The 16,783-nt window shown below is 34.4% G+C and overlaps 1 protein-coding gene across 2 annotated transcripts in view; it reads left to right on the forward strand.

The window, feature by feature from the left end:
• SYT1 (synaptotagmin 1) overlaps nucleotides 1-16,783 on the forward strand; it is a 547,515-nt gene that overhangs the window by 177,432 nt on the left and 353,300 nt on the right. For both annotated transcript variants that reach the window (XM_036866982.1, XM_036866980.1), the window contains exon 3: nucleotides 3,782-3,843. The gene's annotated coding sequence lies outside the window, so the exon portion shown is untranslated. The remainder of the gene's footprint in view (nucleotides 1-3,781; nucleotides 3,844-16,783) is intronic.

Genomic DNA, 16,783 nt, shown 5'->3' on the forward strand with positions numbered 1-16,783 from the left:
AACATGGTTGAACCCAGTATGTGAATTGTTATAACTCTGACTGCCAACAGATGTTTTATAGTATGTTTTGACTTGTATAATAAAGTGTCACATCAAAAAAATGAGCAAACCCTTCATCCTTCCCCCCACCCACCCATTTCATTCTTTGTTGGTAAATATTTGCTTCTATCGTAATGAGGACAGGCTTGTTAGACTTAAGCCTTTTAAGTGACTGTGAATGGTTAGATACAAAACATAGAAAATGCTCTTTCCTCTAATATGAGGTACAATCTTTTGGCCTTCTACCTTCCTTTAAAGGAAAGTCCATATTCTGTGTTATTGCCTTATTTACTGTTCCTACCAGCAACTATAGTGATTGCATTTAGGTACAGAACATTTGTTTGTTTACTCTATTACTTGATGGAATATTTTTCTTTTATCACCTAATATTCTCTAATAATTACCCAGATAAATGTCACTGTCTTATCTTTTGTAGCTATAGACAGAATAAAACCATCTTGTGCTTAATGATCAAAATAAGAATAGCCACAGTTCGGTGTAATGTTTTGTAGAGATACTGAAAAATGGCATTTTATATTTATTTAATTTTTTTAAAAGATAGTTTTAGGTTCTCTTTTTTTGGTTATGTTTGTTTCGCTATTTCAAACTCTCATAAAGCGTTGCAAGAATAGGACAGGAAGTTCTCATATTCCCTTTACCTTGATTAACCAACTGTTTACATTTTATCCTATATATCAGTTTCTCTTTCTCATAAAAAATGACATACATATATATTCTTCATATTATATATGTTACATATGTGTGTGTATATATACAGTTCATAAACCATTTGAGAATAAGTTGGAAACATGGTGTGACTTATCCTAAATACTTTAGCATATATATCAGTGTATTTCCTGAGTACAGGACATTCTCTTACATTACAGAGAACAAGAATCAAACACAGGCAATTTATCGTTGATGTAATACCGTTATCTAATGCATAGTCCACATTCAAATTTCATCCACTGTCACAATAATGTTCTTAATGGCTAATTGTTTTTTCCCATTGGTCCAGGATCTAATCTAGAATCATGTAAGCCATTTAATTGTCATGCTGTGCTTTACTTTTTTGTTTAAAAGCTTGCATTCAGTCACTAATGACCTGGATAGTGTCTCTTTTTAAAGTAGTTGCTGCTTGCTGACTACTGTTCCAAGAATAGGAATTTAAGCCAAAAGCTGTCTAACAAAATCCCTTAGGAATAATGTTATCTGTGCCGAGGAAATGGCACAACAACTTTGAAACCCTGTTGTGACGACAAGTTTTGGCATTTCAGTAGGAGACAGTAAAGAGAACTCTGAGTTTAGCAACATTTTGCAGTTCTGAAATTTAAAACTTGGAATAGAGATTCTGTTGCCATTCCAGTCAAGGGATAATGTTTACCAGTAGCCATGTTGCACAGATTCACAGTGCAGACTTTAAATCCAACCCTAAATAAATATTTAGCTCAATGCTGCGTTAGTGAATGCTCAGTTAAAATCAATGTTTTCATCAAAATGAAATACTGGAGATATTTTTTAAAGTTTGGATGTAAATATTAGTTATTTGTCATTTTTTAATCTAAGTCCCCTTTCTTAAAAAGCTGTGCATTTTTAAATGTCTAGCATTAAAATGAATATAAGTAGTTCCCTCCCCCCCAAAAAAAACAAGAAACACTGATCTGTAGTATTTATGATGCCTAAAGCATGCAGTGTTTTGCTTAGTTCTGTAAATAGAATTATGATTAGGGCTACAAGGCTTCCACAGCAATTTCTAGCCACTGTTGAGCAATAGTGATACCTAAGTCTCCGACAATTTTCTTTTTTCTCCATGTCAGGCTTGCTTCTAAAACTAGATAAAAAGAACATGAAAGAGCCATCAGTTTTACTGACTATGAATACATATCATGTATTATGAAAACTATATGAACCTACCTACCTAAACAGATTCATTTTGGGTTTTTTTTAAGTATTGTAAAAACAGGCAGAAGTACCAAGCACCAGGAAACTGAGTCAGACCTACTGATAGCAATTACACTACTGAAAAACCAGATGGTTGACGGGAGGTGCAGAATCATCCCGTGTTATTTTCACGTTTTCCCTCTAAAAGAGAGAGAGATGTTTATACATGCAAGAGACAAATTAGCTACCAGAAAAATACTATGCACATCCATATTCAGCACGTAGATTAAAAATAAAATAGTTGTTTGTTCCCTACAGTAGAACAGGCTTGCCCATTCATCCTTGTGATAGATATGCATGCAAAACCAAAATGAAACCAAATCCCTGCAGATGGCTCATAAGTCACAAAAACTTTAATCCTTTCATTGCATCCCTTTGGGAAGCCTGTCCCTTGGTTAGTAATAACATGCAATATGTATAATGTCAAGTATTCTCTTAGTTTTTTAGTAGAAAGACTTCATTTTTTCTAACAGATTTTTGTCCCTGTATTTCATATAAAGAGCTTTATGCCACTCTGTTACCTTAATATGTACGTCCATAGAATTCTGTTGTAGCTTTTGTTTTAATAAGAAAAGTGTCAGTAAACAGAAACTATGTATGGAAATCTTATCTAAAATTGATTGTGGCTCAGAGTCATATTTTAAGAGGCAGGCAGGTAAATCTAAGGTGCATTTTTACATTGCTCTTTCTAGTGGATTTTGCTAGAAAACAGTTGAGTTTCAAGCAGGACTAAAATGAAAGGAGACCTTGGAGTCTTAACCATTGAACAGATGCAGTAAATGCAGCTTTGGAAATATAGCTGTCACTTCACATCTTTTCCACTGAGTACCTATGTAAGCCAATCACCAGAGCTGCTGTCATTATAATATTTTTGTACTTTTGTTGAAAATAGACGCTGTGAGAACTCTTTAAACAGAGTAACGTGCCTGTTATCAACCTATTTTTAAATACTTCTTTCCTTCTTGATTTTCATTCCATTTAAATTTTTGATGACCAAAACTGATGAGAACTTATAATAAAAAGGTACTTGTCTCTAGCACTGTGAAATTGTTCATTTGTGATTTGCTAACTTATCAAACCAAATCAGAAATTCTTGATATCTTTATAACATTAAAGCAGTTCCTGATATTGACTCTTGGGAAGGATTTAATTTTCTTATTCTCTAAACTGGAAGTTGTACTGCTCTCTGCGATGCTGTGAGATTATTTTTCTCTTTATCCCTGATGGGATTTTATATATATGTGTGCATATATTATATATATAGTATATATGTGTATAAATGTATGTGTGTGCACTTATACACATAAACACACACACTAGAATAGTTTTAGGTTATATCCGAACCTTGATATGGCTCCGAAAATAGGCAAATAGGTAGAATATATTGAAGTGCTCAATATAGCAACAGGCATTTAATTGACTAATAATTGTATGATTCCTTTTTAATGAATAAAATAATGAAATATTCTCTAACAATGTCTGCCTAACTTAGTAGTATTTCAGTTTTCAAATGGAAAAACTATAATGTAGGAAGCATAATGAACTTCCACAAAATCAGTGTATAAACTATGCACAGAACCTTGATCTCTAAATCTTCAACTTTAAAATCCCTATCTGTCTATCTTATACTATATCTACTAAATATATATATGATATTGTATTGTATTTGGATGTATATAGTGCAAGATGTTTAAGTAGAAATATTAAATAATAAAATGAATCAGTTATAATTCATGACAATATGAAATGATTCTGAACTATGTGTACTCACCTAACCATTGTGCATATTGTTTCCTTTTAGGAAAAAAAATACCTGAAAGAAAGAAAACAAAGAATAAAATACCCCAGAATTCCTAAAGAACAGTAAGTACTTTAACGAGACAATGATTATACTAGAGCTTCTATAAAATTAGAAGACCTTACAAATTTCTTTTACAGAAATATTCACCTTACTATTTTCTAAGATAAGAAACTAACATACTAAGTAAATGGAGCCTTCTAAAACTCAATTTCAATTTACTGGAGCAAACTGAAAATCATTTATCCTATAATCCTCTTAGATAAGAGGCCAGGGTAATCCTTGTGATACATATATGTGGCAGAAAACGTTTATGTTGATTCCATCATATCTTTTGACTAGCATCGTATCATTTTAAATTCTATAGAAGAAAAACAAGTAATAAGTACAATTTAATCAAAGTACCTCACGTTCTCTGTATGTGATACAAATTTTTTTTCACTTTCAACAAAATTTTAAGCAGAATCAGTACACTTGGTTTGTTTATAAATTAGAATTATTAAAAAATGGCAACCATCTGCAGGCATTAAAGCAGAGCTTAATCTCATTAGTACATTTCTTTCCAATCTTCTCACAACTTAATTATGACATGTATTTCCTTACATAGCTATTATTTGTTAGTAATAATTGCTTTCCTAAATATGTTTTTATTAAACAAAATTAAGTGCATTCTTGATATCATTCTTTCTGGTAAAATTGTATTTCTAGTAATATTGTATTGATTTCCTAGATGTAAACAATTACATATAATGTAAACGATTATAAATTTTGAATATGTGAATATCAAAAATAGTAAAATAAATATAGGAAAGCAAAATCCACTTTGGTGACCCATGGTATATCACTTTTAATACCATGGTAGTTTTGAAATGAGTTTGCAAATGCACTTCTCTAAAATTTAAAACAGAAATGTTGAAGTAAAATGTAGTGAAGTAGCAAAATGATAGATCTATATCTTGATATATATCAAAATAGAATAAAGTCCAAGGGAAAGGCTATAAGTGTGATATAAAAAAAGAAATTCATGAATAATTTTTCTAGGATATATACAAAGTACACTTACATAATAAGATTTTCTAACACGCAAAGAACTTTAAGATGTGATTCATGCATTAAATGATTAAATATAATTAATCATGGTAATGATGATATAAATGCAATTTATCTTAAACTTATTTTACTTTTGAAGTGTGAGAGAAGCAGGAAGAAAAGGATTTTCTTTTACTTACCTATCTGAATATTATCCCTGTGCTGCCTCACTTTATACAAAGTACTTTACCTCACTTTTTGTTGTGGTTATGGATGGCTCTACACTTTCAGTTTTAATCAGAGATTTATAAAATTCAAACTTCAGAGCTTTCAAAAACTGTTCCTTGTTTTAAAAATGAAACTCCAAATATGTGAATTGCTTTTCTGAGGTGACATAATATGATTACATCGTCTTGGGTATAAAAAGGATAATTTAAGAATTAGATTTTTCTATCATGTTTAAAAAAAAAAAAGCGCTGCCAATTTGAGTGAATTGCAGAATATGAAATAAATGGGCAATTTCTTTTTGACATGTTTTATTGCCAACATCTTACTGACCAGAGAAAGTCAACTAAGTAATTCAGCCAAAACATAACACCTAGAAATTGTCCCACAAGAAGTCTAGCTTCCCTTTAAGTTTTGTTTTTATGTAAATAAGTCAGTTTTTAAACATAATTTCAATTCCTTACATTACTTATTGGGGAAAAGGTTGGATTTTTAAATGAAAACCATACATTTTTGTTTTAAGGTCTTTATACAAGAGCCAGATAATACCTACCCTAGCCTCTCACAATTTCTTAGTCATCTTCTTATAATTTTATTGTGACAAGCTATCAATGGCTTTTAATCTGATCTGATTAATCTATAACTTATTTGGTCTGTTATTCAGTGTGACTTATATAAGTTATTTGATTTGAAATGTAATTTTCAATAGGATTTAGTATGGCATACTTTGGAGGAACCTGATTCAAGTGATGACATCTTTTGCTCATTTGGAATAATCCTAGGGAAAATAATGTATGTTTCCAAGAAAAAAATCATGCCTTTTCTTGGTGCATTTTGTGGTATGGGGCTGTTTTTCCCTTCAGTCTTTGTCTTTTATTTAACAACAACATGTTTAACTACTCATAAGTAATTGTAAGGAAAAAGTGACTCTTTTTAAGATACATATCATCTGATTTAATGGTTCCAGAATTATTATGCCCTAATCCTTCCTTCTATTTTTTTTGATTTTTCTTTTATATTGGAGTATAGTTGATTAACAATGTTGTGTTAGTTTTAGGTGTACAGCAGAGTGATTCAGTTATACATATACTTGTATCTATTCTTTTTCAAATTCTTTTCCCATTTAGGTTATTGCTGAGTATTGAGCAGAGCTCCCTTGCATTACAGTAGGTCTTGTTGGTTACCTATTTTAAATATAGCAGTGTGTACATGTCAATCCCAAACTCCATATTGATCCCTGCCCCCTCATCCTTTCTCCCCAGTAACCATAAGTTCATTCTCTAAGTCTGTGAGACTGTTTCTGTTTTGTAAATAAGTTCAATTGTATCATTTTTTTTTAAGATTCCCCATATAAGCGGTATCATATGATATTTGTCTTTGTCTGTCTTACTTCCCTTAGTATGATAATCTCCAGGTCCATCCATGTTGCTGCAAATGCCATTATTTCATTCTTTGTAATGGCTAAGTAATATTCCATTGTATTTATGTACCACTTCTTCTTTGTCCATTCGTCTGTCGATGGACATTTAGGTTGCTTCCATGTCCTGACTATTGTAAATAGTGCTGCAATGAACATTGGGGTGCATGTATCCTTTCGAACCATGGTTTTCTCCAGATACATGCCCAGGAGTGGGATTGCTAGATCATATGGTAACTCTATTTTTAGTTTCGTAAGGAACTTCCATAATGTTCTCCATAGTGGCTGTACCAGTTTACATTCCCATCAACAGCATATGAGAGTTCCCTTTTCTCCACACCCTCTCCAGCATTTATTATTTGTAGACTTTTTGATGATGGCCATTCTGACCATTGTGAGGTGATACTCATTGTAGTTTTGATTTACATCTCTCTAATAATTAGCGATGTTGAGCATCTTATCATGTGCTTTTTGGCCATCTGTATGTCTTCTTTGGAGAAATGTTTATTTAGGTCTTCTGCCCATTTTTTTTATTTTTTCTTTAATGTTAAGCCACATGAGATGTTTGTAAATTTTGGAGATTAATCCCTTGTCGGTTGCATCGTTTGCAAATATTTTCTCCCTTTCTGTGGATGGTCTTTTCGTTTTCTTTCTGGTTTCCTTTGCTGTGCAAAAGCTTTGAGTTTAATTAGGTCTCATTTGTTTATTTTTGTTTATATTTCCACTACTCTAGGTGAGGGATCAAAAAAGATCTTGCTGTGATTTATGTCAAAGCGTGGTCTGCCTTTATTTTTCTCTAAGAGTTTCATAGTAGTTGGTCTTATATTTAGGTCTTTAATCCAGTTTGAATTTATTTTTGTGTATGGTATTGAACAATGTTCTAATTTCATTTTTTTACATGTAGCTGTCCAACATTTCCAGCACCATTTATTGAAGAGACTGTCTTTTCTCCATTGTATATCCTTGCCTTCTTGGTCACAGATTAATTGACCACAGGTGCATGGATTTATCTCTGTACTTTCTATCCTGTTCCATAATCTATATGTCTGTTTTTGTGCCAGTACCATACTGTTTTGATGACTATAGCTTTGTAGTATAGTCTGAAGTCCAGGAGCCTGATTCTTCCAGCTCAATTTTTCTTTCTTGAGATTGCTTTGGCTATTCAGGGTCTTTTGTGTCTCCATACAAATTTTAAGATTTTTTATTCTAGTTGTGTGAAAAATGCCATTGGTAATTTAATAGGGATTGCATTGAATCTGTAGATTGCCTTGGGTAGTATAGTCATTTTGACAGTTTTGATTCTTCCAATCCAAGAATATGGTATATCCTTCCATCTGTTTGTGTCGTTTTCAATTTCTTTCATCAGCATATTAAAGTTTTCGGAGTACATATCTTTTGCCTCCTTAGGTAGGCTTATTCCTAGGTATTTTATTCTTTTGATGTGATGGTAAATGGGATCGCTTCTTTAATTTCTCTTTCTGAACTACTGTTGTTAGTGTATAGAAATGCAATAGACTTCTATGTATTTATTTTATATCCTGCATTACTGAATTCATTGATGAGTCTAGTAGTTTTCTAGTAGCATCTTTAGGATTTTCTATGTCATCTGCAAACACGGACAGTTTTACTTCTTCTTTTCCAATTTGGATTCCGTTTCTTTCTTTTTCTTCTCTGATTGCTGTGGCTAGGACTTACAAAACTATGTTGAATAAAAGTGGTGATAGTGGACATCTTTGTCTTTTTCCTGATCTTAGAGAAAATGCTTTCAGTTTTTCACCATTGAGCATTATGTTAGCTGTAAGTTTGTCATATATGGCCTTTATTATGTTGAGGTAGGTTCCCTGTATGCCCACTTTCTGGAGAGTTTTTTTATCATAAATGGGTGTTGAATTTTGTCAACAGCTTTTTCTGCATCTATTGAGATGATCATATGGTTTTTATTCTTCAGTTTGTTAATGTGGTGTATCACATTGATTAATTTGCATATATTGAAGAATCCTTGCATTCCTGGGATAAATCCCACTAGATCATGGTGCATGATTCTTTTCACGTATTGTTGGATTTCGTTTGTTAGTATTTTGTTGAAGATTTTTGTGTCTATGTTCATCAGTGATATTGGCCTGTAATTTTCTTTTCTGTGGTATCTTTGTCTGGATTTGGTATCAGGGTGATGGTGGCCTCATAGAATGAGTTTGGGAGTGTTCCTTCCTCTGCGATTTTTTGGAATAGTTTTAGAAGGATGGGTGTTAACTCTTCTCTAAGTGTTTGATAGAATTCACATGTGAAGCCATCTGGTCTTGGACTTTTGTTGGAAGATTTTTAATTACAGTTTCAATTTCATTACTTGTGATTGGTCTGTTCATATTTTCTACTTCTTCCTGGTTCAGTCTTGGAAGGTTATACCTTTCTAAGAATTTGTCCATTTCTTCTAGGTTTTCCTTTTATTGGCATATAGTTGCTTGTAGTAATCTCTTATGATTCTTTATTTCTGTGGTGTCATAACTTTTCCTTTTTCATTTCTAATTTTATTGTTTTGAGTTCTCTCCCTCTTAATGAGTCTGGCTAAAGGTTTATCAGTTTTGTTTATCTTCTCAAAGAACTAGCTTTTAATTTCATTGATCTTTTGTATTGTTTTCTTCATCTCTATTTCATCGACTTCTGCTCTGATCTTTATGATTTCTTTCCTTCTACTAACTTTGGGTTTTGTTTGTTCTTCTTTCTCTAGTTGCTTTAAGTGTAAGGTTAAGTTGTTTATTTGAGGTTTTTCTTGTTTCCTGAAGTAAGATTGTATTGCTATAAACGTCCCTCTTAGAACTGCTTTTGCTGTGTCCCATATGTTTTGGGTCATTGTGCTTTCACTTTCATTTGTCTCTAGGTATTTTTTGATTTCCTCTTTGATTTCTTCAGTGATCCCTTGGTTATTTAGTAGCGTATTGTTTAACCTCCACATGTTTGTGTTTTTTACAGTTTTTTTTTTCCTTGTAGTTGATTTCTAATCTCATAGTGTTGTGGTCAGAAAAGATGCTTGATATGATTTCAATTTTCTTAAATTTACCGAAGCTCACTTTTTGGCCCAGCATGTGATCAATCTTGGAGAATGTTCCATGTGCACTTGAGAAGAATATGTATTCTGCTGCTTTTGGATGGAATGATCTATAAATATCAGTTAATCCATCTGGTCTAATATGTCATTTAAGGCCTGTGTTTCCTTAGTGATTTTTCTGTCTGGATGATCTGTCCATTGATGAAAGTGGGGTGTTAGAGTCCCCCATTATTATTGTGTTACTGTCAATTTCTTTTTTTATGGCTGTTAGGAGCACCTCAATATATTAGGCAAATGCTATGTTGGGTGCATATATATTTACAATTGTTATATCTTCTTCTTGGATTGATCCCTTGATCATTATCTTGTGTCCTTCTTTGTCTCTTGTAACAGTCTTTATTTTAAAGTCTACTTTGTCTGATATGAGTACTGCTACTCCAGCTTTCTTTTGACTTCTCTTTGCATGGAATACCTTTTTCCATCCCCTCACTTTCAGTCTGTATGTGTCCCTAGGTCTGAAGTGGGTGTCTTATAGACAACATGTATATGGGTCTTGTTTTTGTATCCATTCAGCCAGTCTATGTCTTTTGGTTGGAACATTTAATCTGTTTAAGGTAATTGTTGATATGTATGTTCTTATTGCCATTTTGTTAATTGTTTTGGATTTGTTTTTGTAGGTCTTTTTTCTTCCCTTCCTCCTTTGTTCTCTTCTTTTGTGATTTGAGGACTAACCTTAGTGTTGTGTTTGGCTTCTTTTTTCTTTTTTGTGTGTGTATCTATTGTAGATTTTCAGCTTGTGGTTACCATGAGGTTTTGCTATAGCAGTCTATATATAAACAAGATTGTTTTTAAGTTGCTGGTCTTTTAATTTCAAATGCATTTCCAATATCCTGCATTTGTGCTCTCCTCTTCTCGCAGTTGCTGGTTTTGATATCATATTTGTGTGAAAATGATTTCCTACCTTTACTGTATATCTGTCTTTACCAGTGAGCTTTTCCGTTCATAATTTTCTTGTTTCTAATTGTGGGCTTTTCTTTTCTGCCTAGAGAAGTTCCTTTGGCATTTGTTGCAAAGCTGGTTGGGTACTGCTGAATTCTCTTAGCTTTTGCTTGTCTGTAAAGCTTTTGATTTATCTGTCAAATCTTTAGGAGAGCCTTGCTAGGTAGAGTATTCTTGGTTGTAGGTTCTTCCCTTTTATCACTTTAAATATTTCATGCACTGCCTTCTGGACTGCAGAGTTTCTGCCGAGAAATCAGCTGATGACCGTATGGGGATTCCCTGTATGTTTGTGCTTTTCCCTTGTTGCTTTTAATACTTTGTCTTTAATTTTTGTCAATTTGATTCCTATGTTTCTTGGCATGTTTCTCCTTGGGTTTATTCTGTCAGGGACTCTTTGCTTCCTGGACTTGGGTGACTGTTATTCTTCCCATGTTAGGAAAGTTTTCAGCTATTATCTCTTCAAATATTTTCTCAGGTCTTTTCTCTCTCTCTTTTCCTTCTGAGACCCCTATAATGCAAATATTGGTGCATTTCATGTTGTCCCAGCGGCCTCTTAGACTGTCCTCATTTCTTTTCATTCTTTTATGTTTATTCTGTTCTTCAGCAGTGATTTCCACCATTCTGTCTTCCAGGTCACTTATCCGTTCTTCTGCTTCAGTTATTTTGCTATTGATGCCTTCTAGTGTATTTTTCATTTCAGTTATTGTATTGTTCATCCCTGTTTGTTTGTTCTTTATATCTTCTAGTTCTTTGTTAGACATTTCTTGTATCTTCTCAATCTTGCCTTCATTCTTTTTTGAGATCTTAGATCATCTTTACTTTCATAACTCTGAACCTGTTTCAGGTAGATTGCCTATCTCCACTTCACTTAGTTGCCCTTCTGGGGTTTTATCTTGTTCCTTCCTCTGGGACATATTCCTCTGCTGTCTCATTTTGTCTAACTAACTTTCTGATTGCAGTTTCCATTCTGCAGGGTTGTATTTCTTCGTGCTTCTGCTGTCTGCCCCCTGGTGGGAAGGACTGGTTCCTGTCCACCAGTGGGTGGAGCCGGGTCTGTTCCTCTGGTGGGCAGGGCCATATCAAGGGGTGTTTATCGGGCAGGTGTATGCTCAGGAAGACTTCAAGCAGCCTGTCTGCTGAAGGGTAGGGCTGTGTTCCTGCCCTGTTGGTTGTTTGGCCTGAGGCATCCCAGCACTGGAGCCTACAGGCTGCTGGGCGGGGACAGGTCTTGGTGAGAAGGGGTGGACTCCAGGAGGGCTCATGCCAATGAGTACTCCCCAGAACTACTGCTGCCAGTGTCCTTGTCCCCACACTGTGCCACAGCCACCCTCACCTCCACAGGAGACCCTCCAATACTAGCAGGTAGGTCTGGCCCAGTCTCTTATGAGGTCACTGCTTTTTTCTGTGGGTCCTGGTGCTCACAAGACCCTGTGTGCACCCTCCAAGAGTAGCGTTCCTCTTTCTCCCAATCCTGTGGAATTCCTGAAATCTAACCCTGCTGGCCTTCAAAGCCAGATTCTCTGGGGGCTCCTCCTACCATTGCCAGACCTGCAGGCTGGGGTGCCTGACGTGGTGCTCAGAACTTTCACTCCTGTCGGAGAACTTCTGTGGTTTAATTATTTTCCAGTTTGTGGGTTGCCCACCCACCCCAGGTACGGGATTTGATTTTATCGTGATTACACCCTTCCTACTGTCTTGCTGTGGCTTCTCCTTTATCTTTGGATGTAGGGTATCCTTTCTGGTAGGTTCCAGCATTCTTTCTTTTGTCAATGGTTGTTCAGCAGTTAGTTAGTTGTGATTTTGGTGTTTCTGTAAGAAGACGTGAGCTCATGTCTTTCTACTTCACCATCTTGTCTCTGCCCACACTGGATCCTTCCTTCCTCAAAAAAAATGACTCTGAATAATAAAAAGTATATAGTTTATTTCTTTAAAATTTTATAAAATATTTCTGAAGAGAAATAATCTGAATTAAAATGATGCTGTCAAATATGTGTTAATATATGTCTTAACCTCCAAAGAGTTCATGAGTTAGGGGTGTCAGTGCATGGAGTAAAGCATGATATAAGGTGACTATTTTTCTTGTCTTTGTCTGTAGCATACATGCTTGTATTATACACCCATGACTAGTAAATGAGCTTTTACAACTTTTATTAGAATCAAACCTTACAAATGAAAGATGTTTCGCATAGGAAAGCCATACAGACCTCCTATAATTTTGCTTCAGAGCCCATAGCTTAAGAATGATTTGGTGGGGACTTCCCTGGTGGTCCGGTGGTTAAGACTTCACCTTCCAATGCAGGGGGTGTGGGTTCTATCCCTGGTCAGGGAGTTAAGATCCCACATGCCTCATGGCCTAAAAACCAAAATATAAAAGAGAAGCAGTATTGTAACAAATTCAGTAAAGACTTTAAAAATGGTCCACATCAAAAAATATATATATATTTTAAAAAAATTTTTTTTAATTATTTGGTGATGATTAAAATATTACTACAGATCTTTAGAGCACATTGCGCTTATATTTCACAAAAACTTTTTGTGCTTAAGAAAGATAAGGAAAATAAAGAAAGAGGACCATTGGATATTGTATTTTATATTAATAATTTTCCTCTCAATTGCTGAACACTTGATGGTGCTTTCAAGAACTCAATGGATCAGCTCTTTATAGACTCTAAACACACTGGAAAATAATAACAAAGAGGGTACATTTAAAAAATTCAGGTGCTCAAGCATGCTTCTGAAAAACTATCCACATTACCCTAGATTTATTAAACCTCTTTAAATACTATTGGGAGTTGATGTTCTCACTCAAGGCATGACTATTTTTAACAATCTTGCTTTCCTGGCACACCAAATAGAGCAAGAAGTTTTCAGTAAGAAAGGTCCTAATGGAAAGCAGATTTTAACTAGGAAAGGGTTTGTGATTCACTGGAGAATAAACATTATTTGTAAATGCTCCGCTCAAGCTTCATTTAGTCAAACCTCTCTTTATTTGAAGTAGTTAAGTCCCTGTAATCAAAAAGTATAGACATGTGTGTGTGTGTAATAGTAGCATAGAGCTAGGAAATTACTTATTAAATTACTACTGGATAACAATAATACATACATATAATCTACCATCAGCAAAAGTTAAGCAATTACTTCTTTGATTCTCTACTTTTTTTAATCTAGATGATGAAAAAAAAAAATCTGTCCAGTCTGCTTCCTGAGACTCTCTGAGAGCTAACTGGATTGCTGTAGTGATGTTATTACATTATTTTATAAAAACTTATACTATGTTACTGTAAAAAGAACAAGTTCCTTTTGTGTGAAAATTTGACTTTACTGTTTTGGGAATCCAGTATTTCATTTTACAACAGTCCATTGCTGATGAAATCAAAGTTCTTGATTGACGTCTGTTTTAGACAATAATGGTCATCCAGAAAAAAATTCCCTTTTCCTTGAATTTATAATTTACCCTTAATCCCGATCAGCTTTCTCACACATAGACCTAAGAGAGTTCTTATAAAAAAGGAAGAGTGTTAGGAAGGGAAAAGGAACACTTTTTGGGCTCTTAGTTTGTGTCACATGCTCTACTAATTATACAATTAAATTTCATTTGATTATCAAAAGTACTCCTCCTATGTTATCATGAGTTCATCGATAATGAAAATAAGAACTGACAGCCTTATAAAGTTAGCCTAATTTAGTAAGCAGCAGTTTTACCATTTGAACTCAGGTCTGTCTGATTTACCCCTTTTCAAGTTATCACTCTTAAATAAACATTTAACAACTGGTGAAGGCAAAGCCTATTTCATTTTCCTGTATGAATGATGGCATGGAGAGAGGAGGTGGAAGTAAAGAATATATCACTTTTTAAAATGTAATTTGTCTATGAAGAATACCGGATGTACATATAATACTACTTTATCACTTATCATCAATAAACATTAGCTTGCATCATGCCTATTTGTCCTTCAGATGCTAAAATTAAACCATGGTAGGAGAATTTAATTATTAAAGACAGCTATCTTTAGATAGAAAAAGTAGAACCAAAATTTAAATGAATGATAGCCATAAGTGTAAAAGATCACCTAAAGAAAAAGAACTATATTTACTCTATTTTTTGTTTGTAAATTAACAAATGACGTTCACAGTATGTGCTTCTTAGATTTTTATGCTTATGTTATTATCTGGACTTATTCCCTTTAAAATCATTGGTAAAACTTTAGAAATTTATCCCTTTATTCATTATTCTTTTTTTTTTAATTTATTTATTTTTATTTATTTATGGCTGTGTTGGGTCTTCGTTTCTGTGAGAGGGCTTTCTCTAGTTGTGGCAAGCAGGGGCCAGTCTTCATCATGGTGCGCGGGCCTCTCACTATCACAGCCTCTCTTGTTGCGGAGCACAGGCTCCAGACGCGCAGGCTCAGTAGTTGTGGCTCACGGGCCTAGTTGCTCCGCGGCATGTGGGATCTTCCCAGACCAGGGCTCGAACCCGCGTCCCCTGCATTGGCAGGCAGACTCCCAACCACTGCGCCACCAGGGAAGCCCTATTCATATTCATTATTCTTTAATATTTGCTAGTGAGTGCCTACTGTCTACACTATCCCAGGTGTTAAGAGATATAGAAGCGACCAAAGCACAGCCTCTGCCATCAACTGGCTTATATTTAGAGTAATTACAAATACTGGAATGTCTGTTTTATAAAGAGAATAATAGTACTTTGACTTACAGTAATTTAAGATTCTCATATGATTAACCATGGTCAGAATCACTTTATGTATTTATTTACTAGATGACTGAGAATTTTGTTGCTTTCTTTGGGACATTGGGTATGATGGGTTTCCCACAATCATTACTATTCATGGTAAAGCAAAGCTAAACAAATTTCATGACTTAGGGCATTTCCTAGAACACTAAAGAAGGAGCCTTCTGTAATCATATCATAGCACTGTACTGGCTTTGGAAACTCACTCTCTGCGTTCAAATCCCAGCTCCACTGCTTATTAGCTAGATATGGGATTTAGGGCAATTTAGTAGACCTCATGATTGTAGGTACTACACTGAAGTTAGCTATTATACTTAGTCAATAGAAGTCGATAGAATTCAGTCCATTTTTTATTTCTAGAAACATTAAGCTTTGATTTGGATGCTCTTATTGAAATTAGTCTTTGTTTTGTTCTGAAAATTTTATCATCTTTCATGACTCAAATATAAGTTGTATAGTTACAAAAGAGAAGGGAAATGCTTTAAAATCAGCAATATGGTTTTAAAGATATGTGAAGTCTAAAGTTAATAAGACTTCAAAACAAATGATTCAGCCGAGTGACTAATGCTAATTTTGATCTGCTCTAACATTGAGATTTATTTACATATTTGTCAGCACCAGGGCATTATTATGGGTTGCATTATTCATTTGTGTAATTAAGAACATTGGCAGTGGAGGAAGGAGCTGCATTCAGGCCCTTTTTCTGCCACTTACTTGCTGTATGACCTCAGGAAGACAATTTAACCTCTTTGCCTCAATGTCCTCATGTATTACAATGGAGATAATAAATCCTATTTTATAGGCTTCATATGAGAATTCCAGTACATGCTTTTTAAGTGTTTATTACAGAAGTTAATACAGTAACATCAGCAGATAGTACTTCTGTTGTTATATTTGCTATTAAAGATATCTCCTTTGCAATATTTAAGGGGCATTTTTTTAAAATCATAAACCACATACAAGTCTGCAAGGAACAAAGACGAAGGAAAGTACAAAGGATGAAGAGTAATGAAGGCTGGTTAGAAATCCTGAATACAAGATGAAATTTGGTTTCAATACAGTAGTAGTCTACCATGAGCCCTCTCCTAGAAGGCCTCTTCCTCCTTAAAGCAAATGCTACTGAAATTAGACAAGGTCAATAGCATGGCTCCCTTTCAGAGAGGTCAAAAGTAAGACTTGAGACATTTTGGTACCCTTCACAACAGGATGCATGCTGATTTAGCTTACTTGTAGAACCATGAAGACTGTTAAAAAGTCTTTCTACCCTACCAAGAAATGCATTCCTTTGGGGTCACAAATGGGGTCATTTTCTCCAGAGAAAATAACCCTAACCCAACTGTAGGCTGAGCAGGTTTCCAGAAATAAATTATACCCAACACATGCTATTACATGCACCATTGTAAAGTTAAGGGCAGTTTTATGCCACTGCATAGCAAAATGATACACTCTTCCTTTAAAAAAGTTACATAAAATTTTGTATGTGATATCTAAAACTGAAATCGCAAAATTATTCTTTCACCAAGGAAACATCAGATAACAACACTT

Source organism: Balaenoptera musculus, chromosome 10 (genome assembly GCF_009873245.2).
Source record: "Balaenoptera musculus isolate JJ_BM4_2016_0621 chromosome 10, mBalMus1.pri.v3, whole genome shotgun sequence".
In the NCBI taxonomy this organism is placed as follows: Eukaryota; Metazoa; Chordata; class Mammalia; order Artiodactyla; family Balaenopteridae; genus Balaenoptera; species Balaenoptera musculus.